General features: G+C 45.6%; 1 protein-coding gene and 1 pseudogene across 1 annotated transcript in view; one reads left to right on the plus strand and one right to left on the minus strand.

The window, feature by feature from the left end:
* Window positions 1-27,900, minus strand: part of LOC134396281 (zinc finger protein 420-like) — a 918,719-nt gene that overhangs the window by 670,398 nt on the left and 220,421 nt on the right. The window lies entirely within an intron of this gene.
* LOC134396480 (zinc finger protein 721-like) lies at window positions 3,523-27,554 on the plus strand (annotated as a pseudogene).

Here is a 27,900-nt window from a genome sequence, read left to right on the forward strand (position 1 = left end):
GGAGAGGGGGCTGGGTCCTAGAGCCAAGGCTGGATGAGGCCCCTCCCTTTCCGCCCCACACTTCCTCCCCCGCCCCCCATTGCAAAGGAGCCTGGGATTCTCCTTCTGCGCCTACGAGCCTCTCGTGTCCGCTTCCTGCAGCCTCTTTTCCCCAGCAAAGGAGCCGGTGAGTGCAGATTGCAAGGGGGTCCCCGGGGGGGAGAGGGGAGGAAGGAGTCCCCAGGGCAGGGGGTGCAGGTGTGGGGCAGGGGCTGGGTGGGGAGAGAGACAGAGCCCCCCCCAGCCCCACCCCCAGGGGATTGACCCACTTGGGGGCCCTCCAGGAGACCCCCCCAGCCTTGCACCTCCTTCTCTCCCCATAAATAGGGTGTCGTGGAAGGGAAGGCTGGAGAAAGGGGGGTGTCTGGGAGGGACACAAGAGGAAAGGTCCCGAGTGGGGAGGAGGAATGTCCCCCCCTGTGGGCAAAAGGCTGCCCTGGTGTCCTGTTTGCATTTCACAAGGCAAGGTTCTGCCTTGTTTCGAAGGGGACTGACCCTATAAGGAGGTTAAGGCTTTCCTGAAAATAGCGGGCAGTTCCTTGGGTCCTCTGAGGGCTTCTGCCTTGCAGTGCTAAGCGCTGCTTGTAATAAACTTTCTCGAAAGAGAGAACCGTGTCTTCGAGTCTTCGACCACCACTCAGCGATCCCACTTAGAGGAGACGCGCCTTTCCAGGGTTCCTCGACACCCCCTCGAAATATCAGCACTGAAGTTTGGGCCTGTGGCCTACCTGGCCAGGCTGGTGTTTACAAGAATCAAATTATTGGTGAAGGCACATGGGCCTTGTTGCCGGGGTGGGTGGGGGGAGGCGGTTGTTCAGCAATCCTTCGGCAGAATGATCAGTCAAGCAGCCATCCGGCTCCGTTACCAGGTTTGGCCAAGGCAGCCGGTAGGCCAAGGCCGTTCCTCAGGGTTGTTAATCTGTGCAGCTGAAGGTGGGAACCTTCTCACGGGGAACCCTGGTGTGCCTCCTTCACACTCTCCATTTTAATTCCAACAGCGCAGTCCCTGCCTCAAAGGAGACATTGGCAGCCAAGGAAGGAGACTGTTTCGAGTCCTGGTGGGAGCAGAAGAGAGTGAAGATGGAAGAGCAAAGCTTTGCTGGCCCTGAGGCAGGAAACATCCAGGAAGGGAGCAGCGCAGAGCCCTGGGAAGGAAGAGTGCAGGAGGACCAGCCTGGGAGCAACACCGGCACAGACACGGAGCGCCAGGGCTTTAGGGACTTCTGCTACCAGGAGGCCGAGGAGCCCCGAGAGGTTTGCAGCCGACTCCACCACCTTTGCCGCGAGTGGCTGAAGCCAGAAAGGAACACGAAAGCTGAGATGCTGGACCTGGTGGTCCTGGAGCAGTTCCTGGCTGTCCTGCCCCCGGAGGTGGAGAGCTGGGTCAGAGAGTGTGGAGCAGAGACCAGTTCCCAGGCGGTGGCCCTGGCAGAAGGCTTCCTCCTGAGCCAGGCAGAGGACAAGAAGCAGGTGAGAGCATTTCATCCTGATGACTAACAGGGACTGTGTTCTTAATACTTCCCTCAACTTCTCTTTGCGTGTCCTCTAAGGAAGGGATGCCCCAATGTCCAATGACACCTGCAAGTATAGTTGTTCTTCATGTGTAGAGCAGGCCCTTGTTAAATTAACAGTACATCGTTAAAATATGCAATTCCCTACCAGAGGATGCAGGGATGGCCATGAATTTCGATGGTTTATAATGGGGGTTAGAACAAATTCTTGGAGGAGAAGGCTATGAATGGCTACTAGCCTAGATGGCTATATCCTACCTCCAGTATCCTAAGCAGTTTGTCTATGTACACCAGTTGCTGGGGAACATGGGCTGGAGGGTGCTGTGACACTCATGTCCTGCTTGTGAGTTCGTAGTCAACAACTGATGGACCGCTGTGGGGAGAGAATCCTAGAGTAGATGGACCCTTGTTCTGATCCAGAATGGCTCTTCTCATGTTCTTATGATCACAGGAGAACTGAACGGGTTTATGAAGTTCTGGGGAAGGAGGGGATCCTTCTTCAGCCAGTAGCAGAGTCTCCTCCCAACAGAACAGGACTAGTGTTTTTAGACACCAAACTGGGAATGTCTGGGAGGTTCTACCTTTCCTCCTGGCTGTTTCTTGGAGGGTGTTAAAACACTTTGCTTATGCCAGGGTTGATATCTTAGGCCCCTGACAAAGACACGTCACTGTGTGTCTTGGATGGTAGATCAACTTTACAATGAGACCTGAAAGGTAAAGCGATTGGGAAACGCTGCCCTTGACCTGAGCTGTTTCTTTCCTTCTCTAATCCCTCTTCTCTGCCTGGGATCCTCCCTCCTGCTCCAGGTCCAGGGGATGTTGGCCAGAGCACCCACAGATTTCCCTGAGGCAGAGAAGGCTCCACCGGGCATCACACAGAGGCCGCTGGATAGGCGGATCTTGCAGGAGGGTGACGGAGGACCCTCCTCACTGGGTAAGGATTAGTGGGACGTTTTTCCTCATGGTCTCCCTCCCTCTATTACGCCTGAGGTGCATGAGCTGCCTTAACGTTCTCCTTGAGCCTGATGTTCCTGGGGGAGATACTCAAAAAGGAAATGTTGTTTAGTAACGTGGTTCGAGGGTATCAGACCCACTCTGGCCCGGTCTTACACACTCCACAACTAAGGTCCTCCTCCAGGCGCCTACTCAGAGGGAAGATTGGAGGACGACAACAAGGGAGAGGCCTTCTCTGTGGTGGCCCCCAACTGTGGGACAATCTCCCCAATGAGGTTCATCTGCTGCTGACATTGTTATATTTTCAGTGCCAGGTTGAGCAATATGAAATTTGTAATATGTAATTAGCAATATGTAATTAGCCTGGGTCATAGTTTTAAGTTTCAGCACCATGTACATTGATGGTGCTATATAAATAAATAAATACATAATAATAATAAAACTTGTTATAGTAGTTTTATATGTATGTGTATATTGTATGTTTTTGTGGTTTTTAATAGTTGCAAATTATTTTTAAGTGCTTTTATGTTACATTGACTGCCCAGAGAGCTTCGGCTGTGGGATGGTAAACAAATGCAATCAATCAATCAATCAATCAACACTGATTCCAATAAAACAATGAAAATGGGAATGCTTAAGAACGTTAACTTTACTTCTCACCTTCCCACCTTCTTTGCCTTCCTCACAGGGAGCGGAAGAACCTGCAGGAGAAGTGAAGTGAACCTGGGGGGTCCTTCTGGGCCTCCTTGGCTTGGTGGTGGAGTGGAAGCGGTTTCTGCACAGCCTGGGCAGGTAGGGGAGTCCTGGGGGCCTCCGTCTCCTGCGCATCTCTTTGGTCCTGGAAGAACCTGCCCCTTTAGCCTTTGCTCTTCTCCAAGATGGCTGCTAGGAAGGCCTTGAATGCCACTCACGAAGCTCTGGCATTCAGAAGGAGGACCTCACCATCCTTGTCATCAGGGATTGCTACAGAATGCTCAAAGAGACAGTAATTTCTTCTGCTGCTTTCAGGTTCCGGTGACTTTTGAGGAGGTGGCCGTGCATTTCTCGGAGGAGGAGTGGGCTCTGCTTGATCCAGTCCAAAGGACTCTGTACACAGAAGTCATGGAAGAGAATCGTGGGATCCTGGCTTCTCTGGGTAAGGAATGGGGTTCCTCTGAGTAAGGCTATCCAGCTGCCTCTTGAATGCCTCTAGTGTGGGAGAGCCCACAACCTCCACTCTGGGAGGATCGAGAAGAGATCCTGGCCCTCCTCTGTGTGACAACCTTTCAAGTATTTGAAGAGTGCTCTCATGTCTGCCTTCACACTTCTCCAGGCTAAACATGCCCAGTTCTTTCAGTCTCTCTTCATAGGGCTTTGTTTCCAGGCCCCTGATCATCCTCGTTGCCCTCCTCTGAACACGCTCCAGCTTGTCTGCATCTTTCTTGAAGTGGGGTGCCCAGAAGTGGACACAATTCTCAAGATGAGGCCTAACCAGTGTTGAATAGAGGAGAACCAGTTCTTCACACAATTTGGAAGCTATACTTCTTTTAATGCAGCCCAGAATAGCATTTGCCTTATTTTGCTGCGACATCACACTGTTGGCTCATATTCAGCTTGTGATCTACAACAATTCCAAGTTCCTTCTTGCTTGTAGTATCCCTGTTAAATCTAATTCTGTTCTATTCAGCCCAGCACTCCAGCCTATCAAGATCACTTTGAAACTTGTTTCTGTTTTGCAGGGTATTAGCTATGCCATGCAAATTTGTGCCATCTGCAAATTTGATGGTAATAATAATAATTTTATTTCTTACCCGACTCCCCACTCTGATCGAGGCAGGGAACAACATCAAGGCAGGGAACGACATTCCATGCATCTCCTCGTCCAAATCATTAACAATTATGAGAGCTCTGGGTTCACGTCCTCACTCGGCCATGGAAACCCACTGGGTGACTTTGGGCCAGTCACATACTCTCAGCCCGACCTACCTAACAGGGTTGTTGTTCTGAGGATAACACCGCCTTGGGTTCCTTGGAGGAAAAAAGGACAATATAAATGTAATAAATAAATACAAATAATTTTGAAGAGCACTAGGCCCAGGACTGAGCCCTGCGGAACCCCGCTCATTACCTCCCCCCCAGTTTGAGAAGGTACCATTGAGGAGCACTCTTTGAGTCCGATTCTGTAGCCAAGTGTGAATCCACCTAATAGTTGTTCCGTCTAGCCCACTTTTAGCTAGTTTTTTTTAATCAGAATATCATGTGGTACTTTGTCATAAGCTTTGTTGAAGTCAAGGTATATTATGTCCGCAACATTCCCACAGTCCTCAAGGGAAGTCACCGATCGAGAAATGAGATCAAATTCATTTTGATCTCTTCTATCGTTTGCTGGGGCTAGGAATGACCCAGCAAATGATAGACCAATCAATATGCTATCAAAGCATACTTGAGAATGAACAAGCAGGATTCAGGACAGGCAGATCTACTTTAGATAACTCCCTAATTCTGCAACATTCAGCAGTAAAATACACCCGTAGCAGTAGCTCCCGGCTATATGCAGCCTTTGTAGATTTTGAAGCGGCATTCAACTCGATCCCAAGATCCTATTTATGGGGAAAACTTAAAAACACCACAATTGATAAACGCCTACTACGGTTGATGGCTAAATTGTATAGTAACACAAGCCTTAGAGTAAGATTTAACAGAGAAGGTCAGCTCTCCATCCCAATTGCAGCCAATAGGGGGAGCAAGGAGGCGTTCTGGCCCCACATCTGTTTAACATATATATATAAACTCCTTGATCCAAGGGCTCCAAACTTTAGATATACACGCCCCAAAAATAGCAACTAAAAGACTACCCATACTGCTGTATGCAGACGACGCGGTCCTTCTCTCCTTGTCTCCAGTAGGCCTTAGAAGAGCCCTAAAGGCCGTTGCCCTACATTGTTAGGAGGACCGATTACAAATCAATTACACTAATTCAAAGATTATGATGTTTGCCAATAGCAAAAAGATCCACAGATGGTATATAGATAACAACGAGATAGAACAAGTCTCTTGTTTTAAATATCTAGGTCTCGTTTTCCAAGCTTCTAGAAGGAAAACGGCACAGATCAACTCTACCTCCTCACTTGCCAAGAAAAGCTCAGCAGCCATTCTGAGGTTCTTTCCTACAGGAGGAGGAAATTTTATTCCAGCTGCAATTAAACTGTTTGTGGCAAAATCGAGAGCGCAGCTCTTGTATGGAGCACAATTGGGACCATTTTCCAACTTAGCCATATATGAGAAAATACAATTGGGCTTCTTAAGGTCATTATTTCTGACACCAAGAAGTGTCTCCAATGCGATATTACGAATGGATTAATTAGAATTGAAGCTAATGCGTGGCAAATTACTATATTTACCTGGCTTAGACTTAAGCTGACCCCAGCGGGGCTGTTTCCCCTAATTTTTTGACGTGTGCACGGACCCCCCGATCCGCTTCTCTTCTAGATCCGCAATTTGTGGATCAGGCTGCTTCGCTCTGCCCCACTCCGCCTATAGTCCGCTCCGCTCCGCTCCCCCCATAAGCTTGCATTGAAATCCAAAAAAGTATACAACTTTTTTTCTGTTAAAGTTAGAAACCTCAAGTTTGGCACCATGACACCTCATGGACGTATACACATGCATGCCAAGACTCAAGCCAATCCAAGTGTCCCCTGATTTTGGGGGAATTTTTGAAAATCGGACATCCCATTTTCAGACATGGACTTTTCTCCGTCAATTTGACAGATAAAAAAGTTGGAAGGGGGAACCCTCACAGATGCCATCTAGATCCACAATCATGCCAAGTTTCAAGCAAATGCCATCATCCCCTGATTTTTGGAGGGGCTTTAGCCTCTAACGCACCACCCATAACCCCAATTCACACCCCTTTCGATATCTCCGTCAATTTTCATGTTGGAAACCTCAAACGCAGCACCATGATAGATTATCCATGGATACATATGCATGCCAAGACTCAAGCCAATCCCATCATCCCCTGATTTCTGGGGAATTTATGAAAATCAGACACCCCATTTTCAGACATGGACTGTTCTCCAACATTTTGACAGATAAAAAAATTGAAGCAGGCACCCCCTCAGATGCCATCTAGATCCACATTCATGCCAAGTTTCAAGCAAATCCCATCATCCCCTGATTTTTGGCGGGGCTTAAACCTTTTAACTCACCCCAAATCAAGTCCCATGCTAGAACTACGTCAATTTTCACGTTAGAAACCTCAAACTTGGCACCATGATAGATTATCCATGGATACACATGCATGCCAAGACTCAAGCCAATCCCATCATCCCCTGATGTTTGGGGAATTTATGAAAATCGGACACCCCAGTATCTCAGGGATTTAAAGCTGCAGACAGCTCAATGGGGCCATTTCAAAGGAAATCCCAACATGCCATGAATTGGGGATTAGAGATAAACCTATATGAGTCTTCTTCCACACTTGAAAAATTGATTTGGAACTTCAAAAAGTCTAAGTGAGCGCAGGAAGGACTTATCCCCTGAGTCAAAGCAAGACACACACAAACCATCCCTGCGAGGCAGGCGGGGGAGGAGGGAGGGAAGGCAGGCAGGCAGCAGACATTTCTGGGGGCATAAGGAAGTGAGCCAAGGATAGTTTCAAAGCCGGTAATGCAAACCATCCCTGTGAGGTGGGAGCAGCACAGAGAGATGCCTTTTCTTTTGCATCCCATAACTAGGAGGCTAGGAGGCTAAGAGTAAAGCTTTCTGATCCTTGCTTCAGAGTTGATTGACTGCACTGTGATCACAGCCATTACTAAACAACAAAATAATAATGTTAATAGCAGTACTAATTAATATTAATAGCAACAACAACAACAAGGAGTTGAACCACAATGAAAGCCTGCCTGACTTCACTGAAGAGGAAAAGCCAGGAGAGCTTGGGCTATGGTGTGTAAATATAAAATGGAATAAATAAATAAATAAATAAATAAACAAACAAACAAACAAAGGAGGGGTGGAATTAAAAGCAGCAGTGTTGCTGAATAAACAGCAACAAGAATTTTTTTTAAAGGCTATATCTGTCTTTTACCAGTAAGAGGGAAGTGGATGTGCCCAGGGGAAGGGGGAACTGTGCCAATTTTGACTGGCCCTGTCTAGGGACCAGTCTTTAAGAAGCGACCTTCCACTTCAACTCATGATAGGCATTAGTCTCCACTGGTTAACCTTTGGAGGGCTCTGATGACCCTCCGGGGCAGGACACAGTGTGTGTGTGCATTGGGCACGTCCACATGCCCTAGGGGACCTCATCCCCTTGCACCACATCTATTCACTCTGCCTCTCAGCACTTCAAAAAGGTACCTCTCCCGCTTTTTTTACCTGATTTTTAAAAAAATTATAGCAAGCGAACCGCACCACGTAGAGAGCTGAGAGTAAGCTCAAAATGACCCCCAGCCACGACTCTCTAAGCACAAGAAGTTTCAGAAAGATAGCTTGAAAAACAACACAGTTATCCCCTATTCATTTCTGCAATGCAATACTATGGGCGTAATTTTCCAAAATGGCGATCGGATCGCACCGTGAAAAGAGAATCGCTCCGCCTATGGGTGCTTCTCTTTGCCATGCTTCTAAGGGTCCGTAGTCCGCTTCTACTCCGCCTCTGGGCAAGGCAGTGCAGGCCAATTCGCTTTTGATTCACCGATTCTAATTGGAGCGTAGCACACCTCTACTAATTTTACAAGACAATTATCAGTTGTAATGGTGGAACATTATCAAAGAGAAATTATGCACCTATGGGCTCTCTACAGAACATCTACTAGCCATAGGTTTAGAAAAAGCCAAAGACCTTGTTAAGCAGCGTATTTAGGATATTAAACTACAGAACGATCTAAGCCAAATCCTATACATTTACCGTTCTCCTCAAGTTATACAGGGCGTTGGCCCTGTGGCCTATCTGAGCTCCCTTTTATAAATAGAGGAGGGCTTTACTAGGGCTTGCTATAATGCTCTCCCTTCCAAGTTCACAGAAGGCTGATACACGACTTTCCAGGTAACACCAAAGAATATTTATACCATGTTCCTCCTTGCCAATAGAAACCCCTCAGTTACCTATAAGGTTGCTAAATTCTGCCACTTGGCTCTGAGGACATGTCATAACCTCTTAACCTCGGAGGACTGTTAAATCTCCGGGAGATGGAAAGTAAGAATCTGTACTACTTTGTATGGTTGCTGCTGCTGGATTAGAGGGAACACGGCAGTTTTCCCTGTGTTAAGGATGCTCAGTAAAAAAAGCATTCCACCATGTTAAAATGAGTTATTGGGGGGTGGATCATTCTAGCATCCTAAAATGAAAAATACTTCACCAATCTTTCTGAAACGGAGTACTGCCAGAAAGAAATGCTGGTTTTACATACCCTGCACATTTCAAGAAGATTGGTGAAATATTGAGGGCAGGATGTCATCTCTGTTCCAAACTGGCACAGAAATGCTTCCGGACTGGTGACCATTTTTTTGCGCACAAATAGCTCCGAACAGAGCTACTTTATGTGAGATATTCCAAAAAAATGAAAGCATTGTATAGCAGTCTAGTTCTTAGTTCTATTGATCATCGAGATATTTAATATGTTTGGAAGGATCTGCCTCTCTAAAGATTTTTTTATATATATCCTGTGAATCAAATCAGCAACCGTTGGTTTTGTTCCAAGATTTCAAGACGATTTCTCTGTTTATACTTGCAGGTGATCACAGGGAGAGCAAGAAAAATGGCCTACACCAGAGAAGGAAAACTGAAACTGAAGAGAAGAGGGAAAACAAATCCATTTCTTTTGAAGGATCAGACGTCTGTGAAACTCCAATGCTAGAAGCAAGAAGAAAAAAGAACATTCACAACAGGAAGAACCAGAGGAAAAGCTCTTGGAATATAAAGACTCAGAAGGTTCATATTAGCGAGTGTGAAAAACAATTCAATTTCAACACACAACTTAAGTTGTATCAAAGAGTTCATACTGGGGAGAAGACCAATAAATGCTTAGAGCGTGGAGAGAGCTTTGCTCACAGCACAAGCCTTAAGCTGCATGAAGGAATTCACACTGGGGAGAAGCCCTATAAAAGCTTAGGGTGCGGAAAGAGCTTTGCTCAGGGTTCAAAACTTAAGCGGCATCAAAGAACTCACACTGGTGAGAAGCCCTATAAATGCTTAGAGTGTGGAAAGAGCTTTGCTGACAGCACACACCTTAAGCAGCATGAAAGAATTCATACTGGGGAGAAGCCCTATAAATGCTTAGAGTGTGGAAAAAGCTTTGCATACAGCACAAGCCTTAAGCAGCATCAAAGCATTCACACTGGGGAAAAGCCCTATAAATGCGTAGAGTGCGGAAAGAACTTTGCTCAGGGTTCAAAGCTTAAGCGGCATCAAAGAACTCACACTGGCGAGAAGCCCTATAAATGCTTAGAGTGTGGAAAGAGCTTTGCTCAGGGTACAAACCTTAGGCTGCATGAAAGAATTCACACTGGGGAGAAGCCCTATGAATGCTTAGAGTGTGGAAAGAGCTTTGCATTCAGCATAAGCCTTAAGCAGCATCAAAGGATTCACGCTGGGGAGAAGCCCTATAAATGCGTAGAGTGTGGAGAGAGCTTTGCTCAGGTTATGAACCTTAAGCAGCATCAAAGAATTCACACTAGGGAGAAACCCTATAAATGCTTAGTGTGTGGTAAGTGCTTTGCTCACTGCACAAACCTTAAGAAGCATCAAAGAACTCACACTGGTGAGAAGCCCTATGAATGCTTGGAGTGTGGAAAGGTCTTTGCTCGGAGCACGAACCTTAAGCAGCATCAAAGAATTCACACTGGGGAGAAGCCCTATAAATGCTTAGAGTGTGGAAAGAGCTTTGCTCATAGCACTAACCTTAAGGGGCATCAAAGAATTCACACTGGGGAGAAGCCCTATAAATGCTTAGAATGCGGGAAGAGCTTTGCTCACAGCTTCAGCCTTAAGCTGCATCAAGAAATTCACACTGGGGAGAAGCCCTATGAATGCTTAGAATGCGGGAAGAGCTTTGCTTGGAGCATGCAACTTAAGCGGCATCAAGAAATTCACACTGGGGAGAAGCCCTATGAATGCTTAGAATGCGGGAAAAGCTTTGTTCTGAGCTCAAACCTTAAGCGGCATCAAAGAAATCACACTGGGGAGAAGCCCTATAAATGCTTAGAGTGTGGAAAGAGCTTTGTTGAAAGCACTAACCTTAAGCAGCATCAAAGAATTCACACTGGGGAGAAGCCCTATAAATGCTTAGAATGCGGGAAGAACTTTGCTCACCGCTTCAGCCTTAAGATTCATCAAGAAATTCACACTGGGGAGAAGCCCTATGAATGCTTAGAATGCGGGAAAAGCTTTGTTCTGAGCTCAAGCCTTAAGCAGCATCAAAGAATTCACACTGGGGAGAAGCCCTATAAATGCTTAGAGTGTGGAAAGAGCTTTGTTCAAAGCACTAACCTTAAGCAGCATCAAAGAATTCACACTGGGGAGAAGCCCTATGAATGCTTAGAATGCGGGAAAAGCTTTGTTCGGAGCTCAAAACTTAAGTGGCATCAAAGAATTCACACTGGGGAGAAGCCCTATAAATGCTAAGAGTGTGTTAAGAGCTTTGCTCAAAGCACTTACCTTAAGCAGCATCAAAGAATTCACAGCTGCTTCCGAGCAGCTCCCCTCTGTCACCAGTAATAATGCTAAAGAATTTCCCGGAGGAACTGAAGGGCAGATTAAGTAAATTTTTAATGGAGAAAAATAAAATGAGATTAAAGGATTGGTTGAGAGAAATGAATACAAGGGAAGAAATGGAAGAGGTTTTAAAAGAAAAAAAAATAACTTGGTTAGAGTATAGGCAATTAGAACAGTGGACTAAAAAGTGGGTAATAGAAAATAGAGATGGTAGAGAATTGATGAAGTTTGAGGAACTAATAGTTAAAAGAGAAAAATGTAAGGGAGAAAGCTTAGCGTTAAAAGGGTTAATGAGTGAAATATATAAAATATTGTTGGAGAAAGGGTTAATGGACAGTTCAGGGAAAATGGTATGGGAGACAGATTTGAAAGTACAAATAGGACAACAGAACTGGGGGGACTATGGAAACAAAGAGCGTTGAGAAATATGTCAGTGAGAATAAAAGAGAATTATTTCAAAATTATGTGGAGGTGGTACCTAACTCCGATTAGATTGAACAAGATAAATAATCAGCATTCAGCACACTGTTGGAGAGGTTGTGGGGAAAAAGGAAAGTACTTACATATGTGGTGGGAATGCAAATATGTACAAAGATTGTGGAAGATGGTGTTTTTGGAGATTGAAGAAATTGTGGGAATCAAGATAGAACGAACACCAAAAGTTGCATTACTGTCACTACTTGAAGATTTAAAATGTGAAAAAGAAATTAAGGAATTGATAACGAATTTGCTGACTGCAGCAAGATTGATAGTAGCTAGGAACTGGAAAATTCAAGGGGATTATTGTATTGAAGAATGGTATAAAGAATTATGGGATATAGCTATTAATGATAAATTGACTTGTAATATTAAATGGAGAAGAGGTATAGCTAAAACAAATGATTTTGAAGGAATTTGGAAACAGTTCCTAATATTTGTGTTTTCTAAAGGAAGTGGGAAACCGCCAGCAGAAGAAAGTATGAGGTTTTGGAAACAGGAATGAGATCCCGAGGTGTGGGGTGCACTTATATGTTAAGTTTGATTATGTTATGTAGTTATGATATTATGTATTCAACATTTATTCAACATTTATGTAGTATGTTGTTGTTGTTGTTTTGTATTGCAATAAAAAAGTTTTTTTTTAAATAAAAAAAAAATAAAGAATTCACACTAGGGAGAAGCCCTATAAATGCTTAGAATGCGGGAAGAACTTTGCTCACAGCTTCAGCCTTAAGCTGCATCAAGAAATTCACACTGGGGAGAAACCCTATGAATGCTTAGAATGCGGGAAGAGCTTTGCTTGCAGCACACGCCTAAAGTGGCATCAAAGAATTCACACTGGGGAGAAGCCCTATAAATGCTTAGAGTGTGGAAAGAGCTTTGCTCAGAGCACAAACCTTAAGCGTCATCAAAGAATTCACAATGCGGAGAAGCCCTATAAATGGTTAGTGTATCATTTATAGCATCATAGAATAGCAGAGTTGGAAGGGGCCTACAAGGCCATCGAGTCCAACCCCTGCTCAATGCAGGAATCCACCCTAAAGCATCCCTGATAGATGGTTGTCCTGCTGCCTCTTGAATTACTTTAGTGTGGGACAGCCCACAACCTTCCAAGGTAACTGGTTTCATTGTCGTACTGCTCTAACAGGTAGTTTTTCCTGATGTCCAGGCGGAATCTGCCTTCCTGTAACTTGAGCCCATTATTCTGTGTCCTGCATCCTTGAGTGACCGAGAAGAGATCCTGGCCCTCCTCTGTGTGACCACCTTTTAAATCATTTAGAAGAGCTATCATATCTCCCCTCAATCTTCTCCAGGGTAAACATCCCCAGTTCTTTCAGTCTCTCCTCATAGGGCTTTGTTTCCAGACCCCTGATCATCCTCTAATGATTAGGGTGACTATATTTTGGAAACCAAAAAGGGGGACAACATGGTCGGCAAGGGGGTGTGTCCAGCACCAAGGGGGTGTGCCTACCCGAACATAGCCTTGGTCACTGCCATGACACAGGCTCTGAACACTAGGCCTGGCCGTGGCTACTCCCTGCTCAAGCCCAGCACCACTGCTTGATATGCCTGAGGCGAGGGACAAACACCGCCTTAATCCAAACTATGTTGAGAAAGGGGTTAAATGGAGAAAGATTTCAATAATAAATTAGAATACTGTGAGTATTCTACCTAAAAAGTCTCCCTCAATCCCCTCAGTCCTTCCCTTATATATCACTCCTCCCCCTCCCCAGACATTCTAACTCCGCCCCCTCAGGCCAACATTCTAAAAACCACAGACTTACAAACAGCAGACATACATTTGGAAACTGACTTGGGTGTAATGCCATAGTCACATGTCTGATTTTACAGCACACATTTAAGACAAATCTGTTCTACATAACACTTTAATAAATAAATACAAATAAAAATGTTGAAGAGCATTAGGCCCAGGACTGAGCCCTGCAGAACCCTGCTCATTACCTCCCCCAGTTTGAGAAGGTACCATTGAGAAGCACTCTTTGAGTCCGATTCTGTAGCAAACTGTGAATCCACCTAATAGTTGTTCTGTCTAGCCCACTTTTAGCTAGTTTTTTTAATTCAGCATATCATGTGGTACTTCGTCATAAGCTTTGCTGAAGTCAAGGTAAATTATGTCCACAACATTCCCACAGTCCACAAGGGAGGTTACCCGATCGAGAAATGAGATCAAATTCATTTTGATCTCATCTATCGTTTGCTGGGGCTAGGAATGACCCAGCAAACGATAGACCAATCAAGTATGCTATCAAAGTATACTTGAGGATGAACAAGCAGGATTCAGGACAGGCAGATCTACTTTAGATAACTCCCTAATTCTGCAATATTCAGCAGTAAAATACACCCGTAGCAGTAGCTCCCGGCTATATGCAGCCTTTGTAGATTTTAAAGCGGCATTCAACTCGATCCCAAGATCCTATTTATGTGGAAAACTTAAAAACACCACAATTGATAAACGCCTACTACGGCTGATGGCTAAATTGTATAGTAACACAAGCCTTAGAGTAAGATTTAACTAGGGTGACCATATGAAAAGGAGGACAGGGCTCCTGTATCTTTAACAGTTGTATTGGAAGGGGAATTTCAGCAGTTGTCATTTGTATATATGGGGAACCTGGTGAAATTTCGTCTTCATCACCAGTTAAAGCTGCAGGTGCCCTGCCTTCTTTTAAATCTCTTCACTCTAGTATAACTCCTGCACTTTTAACTGTTGTGATGAAGAGGGAATTTCATCAGCTGCATGCATACAGATGACACTTGCAGGAATTCTCTTTTCTGTGCAACTGTTAAAGACACAGGAGCCCGGTCCTCCTTTCCATATGGTCACACTAGGACTGAGTCCATCTCAGATTCCAGGCCACAAAACTTTCTGCCCTCCAGGAAAAAACAGGTCTGCTTATGAACCAGTTTCACTCCTAATCCGTCCCACGGCTCCCTTCTAAGCTCTCTCTGTTCCCAGCAAGTAATAGTGATTTCCTCCAATGCAATGAAGGACAGATTTCAAAGAAATTACTTCTTCACATAGCGCATAGTTAAACTCTGGGATTCACTACCACTATTATTTTAATAGGTGCATGGCAGTTCTGATCCTGATTGGGGCCCACATATTTAGACTAGAGTACATAAACTTTGGCTATTGGGCGATATTAAATGCAATAAATAAATAAATAAATAAATAAAATGTCACGTTATGCATTTAATGTTTTGTTTGTTTAGAGCAGTGGAGGCTGGTGGCTTACTTTTTCACACATGGCTTCTCCATTTTGGCTTTATTTCTGTTAAATAAATCATGGCACGGTCTAATACGTCATGTGTTGTTGTTCATCTGAGGTTGCATTTACCTAATTTTTAGACCTGCTAAGGAACAGATGATTGTTATTATGTCCTGATATGTAAAATCATGCAATTCCAAGAGGGTGTACTTTCTTTTTCACACAACTGTACATGCGCCTACAATGAAAACCTTACATCTCAAGGCAGGCTACAAGGGTTTGTCTAAGCTGAGCCACCTTCACAGCAAATTTGGTTGTGTTAAACATTACAAACCTGTCTGTACTGGACAGTAGATATTTGACCTTGTCCATATCTCTGAGGGTAGGAATCACCCTTAAGAGCTTGGGGCTCAGATGTCAGTGGGGGCGTTGAACCTGCTCTGGGTTTCAGCCAGAACTGACCAGAACTCTAAAGGATCCCTCCAAGGTGCTGGACTCAATCCCCCAAATAGGTCTAGCACCTTGGATAGCGTTTTTACAGTCCTGAATGGATTCACAGCCAGACCGACGTGTGAGTCACCAGCCTCCACTGGGAAGAGGGAAAGAGGAGTTAAAGGGTTAAAGCCAATGACTGTGTTCCTAGAGAGGCAAAAAGGATATGAACTGGGGGAGCCATTTCCACGCTCCCCACCCCTCTATTCCATTTTTGGGAAAGATGGGAAGGATCTGGAGCAGTGGAGGCTGGTGGCACCGACGTCAGTGGGGCTGTGAATCCAGGCTGGGTTTCAATCAGAGCATTAAAAGAGCTCTCCAAAGTGCTGAACCTATTTTGGAGGTGGCGTTCTGCACCTTGGAGAGATCCTTTAGCATTCTGACTGAAACCCAGAGCAGAATCACGGCCCACTGACCTCTCCATCGTGCCTGGGTCCAGCTCCAGCTGACGGCCCCCTCCCTCCTGGTACCAACTGTCGCTGCTGAGGCAATCAGAGGGAAAGGAAGCAGCTGCTGATTTTTGCAACTAAGAATCCAGTGCCGGAATTTGCATTTTTTTCCTCCTCCCTCCCATTCCCCTTTCCTTTTGTGTCATGTTTTTTAGATTGTAAGCCTGTGGGCAGGGACTGTCTTAAGAAATATTTTTGTAAGCTGCCTTGGGCAGGATAAAAGTACTATAATAAATACAAATAAATAAAATTGGCGTTTTTGTGCATATTTTTGGTTTGTGGAGGGGGGAGGGGGGAGTGATGCATGCACAACAACCACAGGTTCATTTTCCAGCCTCTCCATCTAACATGAGATATTTGCTCCTTCCTTCTTAATAAGGCTTCTTGCGATTGTGTTCAGCTGCACGGGTAGAAATGGGGAAAGCGATAAACTGCTGAAAACTCATACCACTGGGCACTGAGCGTTAGTAGACACATGGGTCCGAGGCAACTCTAACTCAGCTGCACCATTTTATTAAGCTCCAGAGGCAAGGGCATTTTTTTTAAACAAAATGCTAAGCCTAAAACAAAACTAATGGCTGGGGATAGCTTGGACATTCCATCTGTGGGTTCTACATCTAGGAAATAAAAACTGAATGCACAGTTACAAGATGGGGGATACTTGGCTCAGCAATACTACAAACGAGAAGGATCTTGGAATTGTTGTAGATCATAAGCTGAATATGAGCCAACAGTGCAATATGCCTGCAAGAAAGGCAAATGCTGTTTTGGGCTGCATTAATAGAAGTATTGCTTCCAAATCACGTGAGGTACTGGTTCCTCTCTATTCAGCCCTGGTTAGGTCTTATGTAGAGTATTGCGTCCAGTTCTGGGCTCCACAATTCAAGAAGGATGTAGACAAGCTGGAGTGTGTTCAGAGGAGGGCAACTGGGAGGATCAGGGGTCTGGAAACAAAGCCCTATGAAGTGAGACTGAAAGAACTGGGCATGTTTAGCCTGGAGAAGAGAAGACTGAAGGGAGACATGATAGCACTCTTCTAATACTTCAAAGGTTGTCACACAGAGGAGGGCCAGGATCTCTTCTCGATCCTCCCAGAGTGCAGGACACGGAATAACAGGCTCAAGTTACAGGAAGCCAGATTCCGGCTGGACATCAGGAAAAACTTCCTGACTGTTAGAGCAGTACGACAATGGATTCAGTGATCTAGGGAGGTTGTGGGCTCTCCCACACTAGAGGCCTTCAAGAGGCAGCTGGACAACCATCTGTCAGGGATGCTTTAGGGTGGATTCCTGCATTGAGCAGGAGGTTGGACTTGATGGCCTTATAGGTCCCTTCCAACTCTACTATTCTATGATTCTATCTCTAGTGAGTACGGAATGTTAGAACTGAGTGGGTGTGGTTTGTGATGTAATAGGTGCTGGGGGGGGAAGGAGTATATAAAGAGTTACTGAGGAGAGGAGTTAGAGAGTTGTAGTTAGGGTGTTGGGTTTGGTTGGGATTGGAAATTGGAATTGTTTGTGGAGTGAGAGGAGATTAATTGCTAGGGATTTAGGATTGGTGTGTAGAGAGAGAGAGAGAGGTGGTTGTTGTGTGGGGAGTTTGCATTAAGCAGGATTAGAAGCCTTATATTTTCATTTAAAGCTTTTAACATGACAATAAACTTATTATTATTTTGTTAGCTGCTAAATATAGGGTGACCATATTTTGGAAACCAAAAAGGAGGACAACATAGTCGGCCCCCAAGGGGGCGTGTCCAGCACCAAGGGGGCGTGCCCACCCAAACATAGGTCATGTGTGATTTTACAGCACACATTTAAGACAAATCTGTTCTACATAACATCGTATCTGAAATATCGTATCTGAAACTAACTTCACTTACACCTACTTTTGTAGCTTTTGCTGTACACCAGCCGCCTCTGCCTGTACCAACACTGGACTGTGAGACGCTCTTGAAAGGCTCTGTGTGCCACGCCAGCCTCTCAGGGCTCAGCTACAGCCATCTCTGAGTTGAGTCTTCAGTCGAACTCTGGCTCTAAGACGTGCTGTTTTAAGAATATGGAAGCAATATAAACCAAGGTTCTGTCAGAAAATACCACTTTGGGTATTGGCCCAGGGGGCTATTCATAGAAGGGAATTGACAAGTAGCTGCAGGAGCTATACTAGAGTGACCAGATTTAAAAGAGGGCAGGGCTCCTGCAGCTTTAACTGCTGTGATGAAGAGGGGATTTCATCAGATTCTCCATATATACAAATGACACTTGCTGAAATTCCCTTTTCTATGCAACTGTTAAAGATACAGGAGCCCAGTCCTCCTTTTCACAGGGTCACCCTACTTGACCTCTCTCTTTTTAGAGCATCTATTCATGTTTAGAGTTCTGAAGGGCGCCAGGTTGGGGAATGCTGTTCTGCAGCAAGGGCAGGCAGATGGGCGGAGGGCTCCCATGCCGGAGGCTGCGTTACGCACTCAAAGGGGAAACGGCTATGGATCCTACAAAGACCCCAAGAGCAGATGGGGCAGCGATGCTGCAGAGGGGAGAAAAGACCCCCCCCAATGAAAAATCCCCCTTCCCAGGTCCGTGTCTTTGCCAGGAGCCTTTGCGGCTCTCTAGTGTGCCCTTCACCAAAGGGTTAAAGAGGCGGAGAGGGGGCTGGGTCCTAGAGCCTAGGCTGGATGAGGCCCCTCCCTTTCCGCCCCACCCTTCCTCCCCCGCCCCCCATTGCAAAGGAGCCTGGGATTTTCCGTCTGCGCCTACGAGCCTCTCGTGTCCGCCGCCTGCAGCCTCTTTTCCCCAGCAAAGGAACGGGTGAGTGCAGATTGCAAGGGGGTCTCCGGGGGGAGGGGGCAGAGGAAAGAGCCCCCCCCCGGGCAGCCAAGGGCAGGGGGGCAGGTCCGGGGCGGGGAGAGAGACAGAGCCCCTCTGCCCGCCAGGGGATTGACCTACTTGGGGCCCCTCCAGGAGACCCCAACCCCCGCCTTGCACCTCCTTCCTCCCCATAACTAAGGGATCGCGGAAGGGAAGGCTGGAGAAAGGAGGGGTGACTGGGAGGGACGCAAGAGGAAAGGTCCCGGGTGGGCAAAAGGCTGCCCTGGTGTCCTGTTTGCATTGCAATTTTTGTTTTGTTTCCCCTCCCTGATTTAAACCTAGTGAATAAGTAAAATTAACAAGTCACTTTGGTCACGAGGCCTTCGAAATAAAACCTGGGGCGCTTTTGTTTGTTAAGAAGGGAGCCTGCTGTTGGTTTTAGTACGTCCCTCTTTGATGTATTAAGTGAGCCCGATATTCACATCCTGAGAGTGGGGAGAAATCGCTGTGACTCTGGTGCAATTTTGGGGTTCAAGTGCTGGGAGCAGAGAGGGCATAGAAAAGGGAATTTCACCAGGTGATCCATGTATGCAAATGATAGCCACTGAAATTGCCTTTTCAATACAACTGTTAAAGATAGTAGAGTTGGAAGGGACCTACAAGGCCATCAAGTCCAACCCCCTGCTCAATGCAGGAATCCAACCTAAAGCATCCCTGACAGATGGTTGTCCAGCTGCCTCTTGAAGGCCTCTAGTGTGGGAGAGCCCACAACCTCCCTAGGTCACTGGTTCCATTGTCATACTGGAATACAACTGTTAAAAGATACAGGAGCCCTGTCCTTGTTTTCATAGGGTCACCCTAAATCATTCATCTCTTAAGGCTTCCTTTGTGGCATATTTCATGTGTTTAAAAAGCTGAAAAAGTATTCAGTATTTTCTTGCTTAACTTTTAAAATAAAAACACTTGCCAGGCTGGTGTTTACAAGAATCAAATTATTGAGGAAGGCACATGGGCCTTGTTGCCCGGGGGGGGGGGTGTTGTTCGGTCATCCTTCGGCAGAATGATCAGTCAAGCAGCCATCCGGCTCCATTACCAGGTTTTGGCCAAGGCTGTTCCTCAGGGTTGTTAATCTCTGCAGCTGAAGGTGGGAGCCTTCTCACGGGGAACCCTGGTGTGCCCCCTTCACACTCTCCGTTTTAATTCCTACAGCGCAGTCCCTGCCTCAAAGGAGAAATTGGCAGCCAAGGAAGGAGACTGTTTCGAGTCCTGGTGGGAGCAGAAGAGAGTGAAGATGGAAGAGCAAAGCTTTACAGGCCCTGAGGCAGGAAACATCCAGGAAGGGAGCCGTGCAGAGCCCTGGGAAGGAAGAGTGCAGGAGGACCAGCCTGGGAGCAACACCAGCACAGACCCTGAGTGCCAGCGCTTCAGGGGATTCTGCTACCAGGAGGCCGAGGAGCCCCGGGAGGTTTGCAGCCGACTCCACCACCTTTGCCGCCAGTGGCTGAAGCCAGAAAGGAACACGAAAGCTGAGATGCTGGACCTGGTGGTCCTGGAGCAATTCCTGGCTGTCCTGCCGCCGGAGGTGGAGAGCTGGGTCAGAGAGTGTGGAGCGGAGACCAGTTCCCAGGCGGTGGCCCTGGCAGAAGGTTTCCTCCTGAGCCAGGCAGAGGACCAAGAGCAGGTGAGAGCATTTCATCCTGATTAACAGGATGTCCCCTGTTAATTATATTTATAATTAAATAAATATAAAGCCTTACACGGCTTGGGACCACAATACCTGACGGAACGCCTCTCCCGACGTGAATATACCCGGTCACTACGTTCAACATCTAAGGTCCTCCTCCTGGTGCCTACTCCGAGAGAGGCTCGGAGTGTGGCAACGAGGGATAGGGCCTTTTCGGTGGTGGCCCCCAGACTATGGAATGATCTCCCTGATGAGGCTCACCTGGCACCAACGCTGCTATCTTTTCGGCGCCAGGTTAAGACTTTCCTCTTTGCCCAGGCATATGGCGGCACATCCGAATTACCCACATGTTTAGTTTTTAATTGGTTTTTAATGCTTTATGTGTGTATGTACTGTGTTTTAGAGTTTTAAATTTTGTATACTTGTTTTTACCTCAATTTTAGAATTTCTGTAAACCGCCCAGAGAGCCCTGGCTATGGGAGCGGTATATAAGTGTAATAAATAAATAAACAGGGACTGTTTACTTCTCCCTGGAGGAGAAGGCTATGAATGGCTACTAGCCTAGATGGCTATATCCTATCTCCAGTATCCTAAGCAGTATGTCTATGTACACCAGTTGCTGGGGAACATGGGCTGGAGGGTGCTGTCACACTCATGTCCTGCTTGTGAGTTCGTAGTCAACAGCTGATGGACCACTGTGGGGAGAGAATCCTGGAGTAGATGGACCCTTGTTCTGATCCAGAATGGCTCTTCTTATGATCACAGGAGAACTGAATGGGTTTATGAAGTTCTGGGGAAGGAGGGGATCCTTCTTCAGCCAGTGGCAGAGTCTCCTCCCAACAGGACAGAAAGAGCATTTGTAGACACCAAACTGCTGTGTTTACAATGGAAGTTGCTGGATATCAGGGAATGTCTGGGAGGTTCTGTCTTTTCCCCTGGTTGGTTTTTGGAGGGTGTTCAAGCACTTTGCTTATGCCAGGGTTGATATCTTAGCCCCCTGACAAAGACGTCGCTGTGTGTCTTGGATAGTAGATCAACTTTAGAAGAATGAGACCTGAAAGGTAAAGCGATTGGGAAACGCTGCCCTTGGCCTTGACCTGACCCATTTCTTTCCTTCTCTATTCCCTCTTCTCTGCCTGGGATCCTCCCTCCTGCTCCAGGTCCAGGGGATGTTGGCCGGTGCACCCACAGATTTCCCTGAGGCAGAGAAGGCTCCACCGGGCATCACACAGAGGCCGCTGGACGGGCGGATCTTGCAGGAGGGTGACGGAGGACCCTCCTCACTGGGTAAGGATTAGTGAAAGTATTTCCCCATGATCTCCCTCTCTCAATTACGCCTGAAGTGCATGAGCTGTCTTAACGTTCTCCTTGAGCCTGATTTTGCTGGGGGAGATACTCAAAAAGGAAATGTTGTTTAGTATCGTGGTTTCAGTGTGTAAGACCCACTGTGGCCCGCTTGCCAGAGTGGGTCTTACACACTCCACAACTAAGGTCCTCCTCCAGGTGCCTACTCAGAGGGAAGATCGGAGGACGACAACAAGGGAGAGATCTTCTCTGTGGTGGCCCCCGAACTGTGGAACAATCTCCCCAATGAGGTTCACGTGGCACCGACATTGTTATCTTTTCAGTACCAGGTCAAGCAATATGTAATTAGCAATATGTAATTAATTAGCCTGGGTCTGATTTTTTTTTAGGGTCCTAGTTTTAAAACTTGTTACAGTAGTTTTATATGTATGTGTATATTGTATGTTTTTGTGGTTTTTAATATTTGCAAATTATTTTTAAGTGCTTTTATGTTACGTTAACTGCCCAGAGAGCTTCGGCTGTGGGATGGTAAACAAATGCAATAAATAAATAAATCAACACTGATTCCAATAAAACAATGAAAATGGGAATGCTTAAGAACGTTAACTTTACTTCTCACCTTCCCACCTTCTTTGCCTTCCTCACAGGGAGCGGAAGAACCTGCAGGGGAAGTGAACTGATGCTGGGGGATCCTTCTAGGCCTCCTTGGCTTGGTGGTGGAGTGGAAGAGGTTTCTGCACAGCCTGGGCAGGTAGGAGAGTCCTGGGGGCCTCCGTCTCCCGCACCTCTCTTTGGTCCTGGAAGAACCTGCCCCTTTAGCCTTTGCTCTTCTCCAAGATGGCTGCTAGGAAGGCCTTGAATGCCACTCACGAAGCTCTGGCATTCAGAAGGCGGACCTCACCAGCCTTGTCATCAGGGATTGCTACATAATGCTCAAAGAGACAGTAATTTCTTCTGCTGCTTTCAGGTTCCGGTGACTTTTGAGCAGGTGGCCGTGCATTTCTCGGAGGAGGAGTGGGTTCTGCTTGATCCAGTCCAAAGGACTCTGTACACAGAAGTCATGGAAGAGAATCGTGGGATCCTGGCTTCTCTGGGTAAGGAATGGGGTTCCTCTGAGTAAGGCTGTCCAGCTGCCTCATGAACGCCTCTAGTGTGGGAGAGCCCACAACCTCCACTCTGGGAGGATCGAGAAGAGATCCTGGCCCTCCTCTGTGTGACAACCTTTCAAGTATTTGAAGAGTGCTATCATGTCTGCCTTCACTCTTCTCCAGGCCAAACATGCCCAGTTCTTTCAGTCTCTCTTCATAGGGCTTTGTTTCCACACCCCTGATCATCCTCGTTGCCCTCCTCTGAACCTCCTACAGCTTGTCTGCATCCTTCTTGAAGTGGGGTGCCCAGAAGTGGACACAATGCTCAAGATGAGGCCTAACCAATGCTGAATAGAGGAGAACCAGTTCTTCACACAATTTGGAAGCTATACTTCTTTTAATGCAGCCCAGAACAGCATTTGCTTTTTTTGCAGAGAAATCACACTGTTGGCTCATAATTCAGCTTGTGATCTACAACAACTCCAAGTTCCTTCTTGTTTGTAGTATCCCTATTAAATCTAATTCTGTTCTATTCAGCCCAGCACTCCAGCCTATCAAGATCACTTTGAAACTTGTTTCTGTCTTGCAGGGTATTAGCTGTCCCACGCAAATTTGTGTCATCTGCAAATTTGATGATAATAATAATAATTTTATTTCTTACCCGACTCCCCACTCTGATCGAGGCTGGGAACAACATCAGGGCAGGGAACGACATTCCTTGCATCTCCTTGTCCAAATCATTAACAATTATGACAGCTCTGGGTTCTCGTCCCCTCTCGGCCATGGAAACCCACTGGGTGACTTTGGGCCAGTCACATACTCTCAGCCCGACCTACCTAACAGGGTTGTTGTTGTGAGGATAACACCACCTTGGGTTCCTTGGAGGAAAAAAGGACAATATAAATGTAATAAATAAATAAATACAAATTAAAATGTTGAAGAGCACTAGGCCCAGGACTGAGCCCTGCAGAACCCCGCTCATTACCTCCCCCAGTTTGAGAAGGTACCATTGAGAAGCACTCTTTGAGTCCGATTCTGTAGCCAACTGTGAATCCACCTAATAGTTGTTCCGTCTAGCCCAATTTTAGCTAGTTTTTGTAATCAGAATATCATGTGGTATTTAGTCATAAGCTTTGCTGAAGACAAGATATATTATGTCCACAATGTTCCCACAGTCCACAATGGAGGTAACCCGATCGAAAAATGAGATGGAATTCATTTTGATCTCATCTATCGTTTGGTGGGGCTAGGAATGACCCAGCAAACGATAGATGAATCAAAGATTATGAGGTTTGCCAATAGCAACAAGATCCACAGATGGTACATAGATAACAGTGAGATAGAACAAGTCTCTTGTTTTAAATATCTAGGTGTCGTTTTACAAGCTTCTAGAAGGAAAATGGCACAGTTCAACTCTATCTCCTCACTTGCCAAGAAAAGCTTTCTTTCTGAGGTTCTTTCTGAGTTTTTTTGTACACGAGGAGGAAATTTTATTTCAGCTGCAATTAAACTGTTTGTGGCAAAATCGAGAGCGCAGCTCTTGTATGGAGCACAATTGGGACCATTTTCCAACTTAGCCATATATGAGAAAATACAATTGGGCTTCTTAAGGTCATTATTTCTGACACCCAGAAGTGTCTCCAATGCGACATTACGAATGGAGAGTGGATTAATTAGAATTGAAGCTAATGTGTGGCAAATTACTATATTTACCTGGCTTAGACTTAAGCTGACCACAGCGGGGCTGCTTCCCCTAATTTTACAAGACAATTATCAGATGAAATGATGGAATATTATCAAAGAGAAATTATGCACCTATGGTCTCTCTACGGAACATCTACTAGCCATAGGTTTAGAAAAAGCCAAAGACCTTGTTAAGCAGCGTATTTGGGATATTGAACTGTAGAACGATCTAAGCCAAATCCTATATGTTTACCTTTCTCCTCAAGATATACAGGGCGGTGGCCCTGCGGCCTATCTGAGCTCCCTTACATATTATAAGTACAGAAGGGCATTTAGTAGGGCTTGCTATAATGCTCTCCCTTCCAAGTTCACAAAAAGCAGATATCAAGGAATTCCAGTCGCCCAAAGGTTATGCCCATGTGATTCAGGTGAGATAGAGACATCCTCTCAGGTGCTTTTACACTGCTTGTTCTACTCAGAGGCCCGGTCAGGCTTAATCCATCCTCTACTACAAGACTTTCCAGGTAACACTGAAGAATATTTATACCATGTTCCTCCTTGCCGATAGAAACCCCTCAGTTACCTATAAGATTGCTAAATTCTGCCACTTGGCTCTGAGGACACATCATAACCTATTAACCTCAGAGGACCGTTAAATCTCTGGGAGATGGGAACTAAGAATCTGTACTACTTTGTGTGGTTGCTGTTGCTGGATTAAAGGGAACACAGCAGTGTTCCCTGTGTTAAGGATGCTCAGTAAAAAAAGCATTCCACCATGTTAAAATGAGTTATTGGGGGGTGGGTCGTTCTAGCATCCTAAAATGGAAAATATTTCACCAATCTTTCTGAAACGGCGTACTGACAGAAAGAAATTCTGATTTTACATACCCTGCGCATTTCAAGAAGTTTGGTGAAATATTGAGGGCAGGATGTCACTTTAAATGACAAAAGAGGGAAGCATTCCAAACTGGCACAGAAATGCTTCCGGACTGGCGACCATTTTTGTGAGCACTGATAGCTCCGAATTGAGCTACTTTATATGAGATATTCCCAAAAAATGAAAGCATTGTATAGCAGTCTAGTTCTCAGTTCTTTTGATCATCGGGATATTTAATACATTTGGAAGGATCTGCCTCTCTAATGATTTTTTTATATATAGCCTGTGAATCAAATCAGCAACCGTTGGTTTTGTTCCAAGATTTCAAGACGATTTCTCTGTTTATACTTGCAGGTGATCACAGGGAGAGCAAGAATAATGGCCTACACCAGATAAGGAAAACTGAAACTGAAGAGAAGAGGGAAAACAAATCCATTTCTTTTGAAGGATCAGACGTCTGTGAAACTCCAATCCTAGAAGCAACAAGAAAAAAGAACGTTCACAACAGGAAGAACCAGAGGAAAAGCTCTTGGTACATAAAGACTCATAAGATTCATCTTAGCAAATATCAAAGATTTCAATACTTAGAGTGTGGAAAACAATTCAGTTTCAACACACAACTTAAGTTGCATCAAAGAGTTCATACTGGGGAGAAGACCAATAAATGCTTAGTGTGCGGAAAGAGTTTTGCTCAGGGTTCAACACTTAAGCAGCATCAAAGAACTCACACCGGCGAGAAGCCCTATAAATGCTTAGAGTGCGGAAAGAACTTTGCTCAGGGTTCTAACCTTAGGCTTCATGAAAGAATTCACACTGGGGAGAAGCCCTATAAATGCTTAGAGTGCGGAAAGAGCTTTGCTCAGGGTTCAAAACTTAAGCGGCATCAACGAATTCACACTGGGGAGAAGCCCTATAAATGCTTAGAGTGCGGAAAGAGCTTTGCTCAGGGTTCAAAACTTAAGCAGCATCAAAGAATTCACACTGGGGAGAAGCCCTATAAATGCTTAGAGTGTGGAAAGAGCTTTGCTCAGGGTTCAAAACGTAAGCGGCATCAACGAATTCACACTGGGGAGAAGCCCTATAAATGCTTAGAGTGCGGAAAGAGCTTTGCTCACAGCTCATACAATAAACAGCATCAAAGAATTCACACTGAGGAGAAGCCCTATAAGTGCGGAGAGAGCTTTGCTCAGGGTTCTAACCTTAGGCTTCATGAAAGAATTCACACTGGGGAGAAGCCCTATAAATGCTTAGAGTGTGGAAAGAGCTTTGCTCAGGGTTCAAAACTTAAGCGGCATCAACGAATTCACACTGGGGAGAAGCCCTATAAATGCTTTGAGTGTGGAAAGAGCTTTGCTCAGAGCATGCACCTTAAGCAGCATCAAAGAATTCACACTGGGGAGAAGCCCTATAAATGCTTAGAGTGTGGAAAGAGCTTTGCTCACAGCTCACACCTCACGCAGCATCAAAGAATTCACACTGGGGAGAAGCCCTATAAATGCTTAGTGTGTGGAAAGAGCTTTACTGGGAGAACAGGCCTTAAGTGGCATCAAAGAATTCACACTGGGGAGAAGCCCTATAAATGCTTAGAGTGTGGAAAGAGCTTTGCTCAGAGCACACACCTTAAGCGGCATCAAAGAATTCACACTGGAGAGAAGCCCTATAAATGCTTAGTGTGTGGAAAGAGCTTTGCTCAGAATACAAACCTTAAGCTGCATCAAAGAATTCACACTGGGGAGAAGCCTTATGACTGCTTAGAGTGTGGAAAAAACTTTGCTCGGAGCCCGCAGCTTAAACAGCATCAAAAAAATTCACACCGGGGAGAAGCCTTATAAATGCTTAGAGTGTGGGAAGAGCTTTGCTCACAGTACACACCTTAAGCAGCATCAAAGAATTCACACTGGGGAGAAGCCCTATAAATGCTTAGAGTGTGGAAAGAGCTTTGCTCAGAGCACACAACTTAAGCGGCATGAAAGAATTCACACTGGTGAGAAGACCTATAAATGCTTAGTGTGTGGAAAGAGCTTTTATCAGAGCACACACCTTAAGCAGCATCAAAGAATTCACACTGGGGAGAAGCCCTATAAATGCTTAGAGTGTGGAAAGAGCTTTGCTCAGAGCACACAACTTAAGCGGCATGAAAGAATTCACACTGGAGAGAAGCCCTATAAATGCTTAGTGTAGCATCTATAGCATCATAGACTAGTAGAGTTGGAAGAGGACTCTAAGGCCATCGAGTCCAATCTCCTGCTCAATTCAGGAATCCATCCTAAAGCATCCCTGACACATGGGTGTCCAGCTGCCTCTTGAATGACTAGTGTGGGACAGCCCATAACCTTCCAAGGTACAGGAAGTTTTTCCTGATGTCCAGCTGGAATCTGCCCTCCTGTAACTTGAGCCCGTTATTATGTGTCCTGCATCCTGGAATGATCGAGAAGAAATCCTGGCCCTCCTCTGTGTGACCACCTTTCAAGTCATTGAGGAGTGCTATCATATCTCCCCTCAATCGTCTCTTCTCCAGGCTAAACATGCCCAGTTCTTTCAGTCTCTCCTCATAGGACTTTGTTTCCAGACCCCTGATCATCCTCTGAACATTAGGGTGACCATATATTGGA

This window comes from Elgaria multicarinata, chromosome 3 (genome assembly GCF_023053635.1).
Source record: "Elgaria multicarinata webbii isolate HBS135686 ecotype San Diego chromosome 3, rElgMul1.1.pri, whole genome shotgun sequence".
Lineage (NCBI taxonomy): Eukaryota > Metazoa > Chordata > Lepidosauria > Squamata > Anguidae > Elgaria > Elgaria multicarinata.